We start from the raw sequence: 5,031 nt of genomic DNA, 5'->3' as shown, positions 1-5,031 counted from the left end.
GATGCCTCAAAGGATCAACGAACTCCACGAAGCGAAAGGAAGATCTACTAGATATTAATTCAATTATAAATATATCAATTCATGTGAATATGACTGAAAAATTGCATTTTTCTGAAAAGGTGGTGTGTACATTACTGGAGCTTTGGCAAGATTGATAATCATTCCTGTGTTATTCTACTATGCACCATTTTATCGCCATGCGAAGGAATATTGTTGCATTTTGCTTTCGATTTCAGTTTTACTTAAGCCTTTGCTGTATACCAGAATGTCATCAGCAAAGGTTAGTAGACACCATCTGGCTGGACTCTCAAATGTGCTAGATTCATCGTAAATACTTTGAAGAGAAATGACGAAAGCGGTGGTTTTTGAAAGACCAGTATTGATAGTAATCGAGTCTGATTGTGAGCTTCCATACTTCATGATGGAACTTCTGGTAGTTAATGGAGTAACGGAAGCGGTGGTTCTTGAAACGGACCAGTATTGATAATAATCAAGTCCGATTGTGAACTTCCATACTTCATGATGGAACTTCTGGTAGTTAAAGAAGTAACGGAAGCAGTGGTTCTTGAAACAAACCAGTATTGATAGTAATCGAGTCTGATTGTGAACTTCCATACTTCATGATGGATCTTCTGGTAGTTAATGGAGTGACGAAAACAGTGGTTCTTGAAACAGACCAGTATTGATAGTAATCGAGTCTGATTGTGAGCTTCCATACTTCATGATGGACCTTCTGGTAGTTAATGCAGCTACAACTCATATTACATATATTACACGAATTCCTATTCTGAGCAGTTTGTCAGCAAAATGGACAATTAAACTCTATTGTAGGCAGCTTCGAGATTTAAAGCTACTGCTAAAGTGTTTAGACCAACTTTAAAGCCTTCCCGTGTATCAGCTGAATATACAGCAGCGTCGCGTCAATCCAGGCTTCTCTTCTACTGTGATATTCATCTAATAATGATTATAATAGTGATACAAAATTATAGGCAAACCTTATAAGTACAACCTTCTCTATGATATTGTCAATAATGTTTTGTAGGACAGTGAATTGATGGCCTTTAAGACTAGAATGATCCTACATGGATTTTATATAGGCATGGATCCATATTTCAAGGATGTTACCCCTTGCCCAGCTACGTTGATAATCCAACAGTAACTTTAACAGGTTGGCTTCCTCAAAGGTGAAGATTCTTACATCACTTGTGCCTGGAGCTCCATCTTTAGATGTATTTTTGATTTTGTGTATTTCGTCCAAACTAAAAATGGCTTCCACATCTGAATGTAGTTGTTGCTTGTATAGGGACTGCCATAACTTGAACTTCTCTTGCATGTCACCAAAGCCACATTAGTTAATGTATCTAAGCATGAAGGCTTTGTCATGGACTTCATTTTTACAGAGTCGGATAAATTAATAACTTTAATTTTCTTTTAGTTTCTGTGAAAGTGCCAGAATGAAGCGTTTGTGAGATTGGCCTTGCTGCACAATAATACCATTTCATGGCACGTGCTTTGAAAACTGATCATCTTTACATAGTACAGGCTCGGTTCAATGCAGTCTTTGCCTCCTCTGCTTGTTTTAGGACTGTATGAACTCAGTTTGGGCTTTATCTATATTAATAATGCACCATTATGGGGCCTTTTTTTTTTTTTTGCTGAATTTATCGATTTGACATTGCTCGAAGTGTAATAAGTGGAACTATTTTACGGTGTAAATATCCTGCGTAACCTCAGCTTTACATACCCTATATCTGTACAAGGTGCATAACGACCTAATGTCTACATCCTGCATAAAATGGTCCGAAAATTATGTCCTGCATGTTAGTACAGCATTTATAATAGTCTGCGTTTTACTTTCCGTGTTTTTATATAACATGTTAGATAGTTGGAACTTGATGTTCTGGTTGTTTGTACAACATATAGAATACCCTGTGTGTCACTTTCTGTGTTTGTGTAACATATACAGTTATAAGAAAATATCTTCAGCTATCTTCAATATTTTATGAATGTCATGAGGGAAATCTATACTCCTGAGACATGGTAGTAGCTCCAGCCAAACTAAAAGGATGGAACAACACTGACGTGACATTATATACACGACCAAACTTTTGACCACATCTGTGGTATTGGCATACCTATTCCAAAGTCGGGAATGCCATTATTCTTATGTTTCCGAATAGATCTAAACACTCTTACATCATATCAACTAGTAGATTAGGAGAAACAAAATTAGCTAAAAACTGGCAAAATTATTTTTCTTTTTCTTCCCTTGGTTGAACAGGCCAAATTATATAGTAAACAAAGAAAGACTGGCATGAAACAAAATTAGCTAAAAACTGGCAAAATTATTTTTCTTCTTCTTCCCTTGGTTGAACAGGCCAAATTATACAGTAAACAAAGAAAGACTGGCATGAAAAAAATTAGATAAAAACTAGTAAAATTATTGTTCTTCTTCTTCCCTTTGTTGAACAGGCCAAATTATACAGTAAACAAAGAAAGACTGGCATGATACAAATTAGTTAAAAACTAGTAAAATTATCGTTCTTCTTCTTCTTCCCTTTGTTGAACAGGCCAAATTATATAGTAAACAAAGAAAGACTGGCATGAAACAAAATTAATTAAAAACTAGTAAAATTATTGTTCTTCTTCTTCTTCCCTTGGTTGAACAGGCCAAATTATATAGTAAACAAAGAAAGACTGGCATGAAACAAAATTCTACTTGTGGATGTTAAACTGAACTAGGGTTTCACAAATATAGCATGCATATTAATATTAATAGGTCATTTTAACGCTGAATTGCTCTCCATAGTCACTAGGTTAAAACTCATGGTTTAAGGGCGCAGGAAAACGTAGAAAAATCTCAAACGAATGAATAACATAGTAGTCTAAGATACTTTATTTATATTGATAGATTCCCCTGCCAGCGCTTCCCGGTGGTTCAGCGGTAAGTCTACAGGCTTACGACGCTAAAAGTTGGGTTTCGATACCCATGGTGGGAAGAGCATACAGAGTCCATTGTATGAATTTCTACTTAACAGCATCCAAACCAAACTCCTAGCGGCTAAGTTTCTAATCCTACTTCGAGTGGATTCTTATTTTGAGAAATTTTAACAAATTTCTTAGTCAACTATACCAAGTATGTAAATTTTGGCAACAAAATGGGTTCCACGTGAGATTCGAAAATCGAGAAAAGTTGGAATGATATAAAAGGATCTTTAGGTGCTTGATCTGAGGAGGCGCATGCTGTAGCTTTGTCTGTGGTTATAGCGGTTTTCTATTTCCTCAAAGTCGTCCACTTTCACCGATTTGATCACGGCTGCCCACGTCTTCCGACGATTTTGTGAATATACCCTGTTTGTAGGTAGATGATGTGTTTCTTTTCAACTGTTCGGCACTTTCATTAGTACCAACGGATATTTTTATCTGTCCTCTTTTACGACTTGATTTCTCTGCAACCATAAGCGTACGGAATGGGGAAGGGCTAAAAGACTACAGCACCCCTCAGATTGGCCCTTTTATGAGAATTCGGGTAATTTCTATCGACAATCAAAATCAAACTGCTAACTAATTATTTTAATTCATTTTACAAATTACTAAATTACCTTTTTCCTCATTGCTTAGAAAATTTTTAAGCAAACGAAACTCCCTTTCCCCCCAACCCCCAAGAAAACCTACCACACGCCTAAGTAAGACTATAACTGTATCCTGTTGTGATCGCATCTACATCTACTGGAGTGATAGCGTGTTGAGCATTTTGCTACCTTACACTTGCAAATAAGCTTTGAATCTAATGCTTCTGACATCTGTTCCCCGAGATTTGCGTCATCTTACAGTTCCCGATAATTACTGGCTTTGCGAGAATATCTATACATATATATCTATACATCTATCCCAGGCAAAGTTTTAGTTGAAAAAAAAACAAAAAACATCGACGTATTTCTTCTAGTTACCGAAAGCTCCTTCTTTATAAGTTGAGAAATATATATATATATATTTGAAGACCAGTTTCATTATTTTCAAAAGGTATGGAAATATTTTTCATTAACGTATTGAGTTTTGAGACAATATTATAATTCTATACAATATACTTCTCAGCTCTTTATAAAATGTTAGTCTTGTTATTGTCAAAAAATAAGTCGTGCTCAGAACTTTGTGCCGTGAGTGCAGTATAAGAGTGGCAATCAAGTCCCACTTTCTGGTCTAATAAGAGTAGCCTAAGAGTTGCCATTGGTGGTGTTGAGTAGCTGCCTCCCCTTTAGTCTATCGCTTTAAAACAGGCTGATAGCCTATGAATAGCCTCGAGCTAAATCAAACAAGCTATAAAATGTTATGAAATAGAGTTTGATTACTACTTCGTGCTTCTAGAATATTTAAAATATTTTTTTCTCTACTAGATGATTACTAGTTATTTTTACTTACGAAATCAAAATTGAGCAGGTTCAGTTTCAAAAAGCCATTCCTAAAATACTGTTATATATATACCCAAACTTTATACTCCTTTCTCCTAACAAGGATACGTGCTGACTTTCAAAAGGACGTTTTTTAGCTTCATCTAATACAATTGAAAATTAAATTTCTGATGAGATAATTGGAAGACGTAGTAACTTTTAAAAACATCGTAATTAATTTTACTAATTGTTCTTGGTAAATTCATATGGTAATCAATTATGTTTCAGGTACTTTTAATTAGACGTTAAGTTTAACTAACTTCGTTATTGTTGTTGTTTTTCTTGTACTCCTAGCGCAGATAGCACTCGTGTAGCTTTGCGCGAACTTCCAAACAAACCAAACTTGTGCTCCTGGTGGCGACTTAATTAATTTTAGTGTAATTACAAAGATCATTTTTTGAACAGTTATATGGTGAGCATTGGTGTATTCGTTTTACTAAACTCCATTTCATCACCATTCCAATTACAAGATGGAGTTTCTTCTGTCTTACAAAACGGCCTTATTATTCAATTAATTGAGCTAGGTTTAAACTTTTTTTTAGAACATATCGTTTATATTCGATGACGAGGAACCCACTTTGAG

The sequence above is a fragment of the Limulus polyphemus genome, unplaced genomic scaffold (assembly GCF_000517525.1).
Source record: "Limulus polyphemus unplaced genomic scaffold, Limulus_polyphemus-2.1.2 Scaffold2224, whole genome shotgun sequence".
Taxonomy (NCBI): domain Eukaryota; kingdom Metazoa; phylum Arthropoda; class Merostomata; order Xiphosura; family Limulidae; genus Limulus; species Limulus polyphemus.
The sequence above is the reverse complement of the archived record's forward strand: the minus strand, read 5'-3'. Positions refer to the sequence as shown.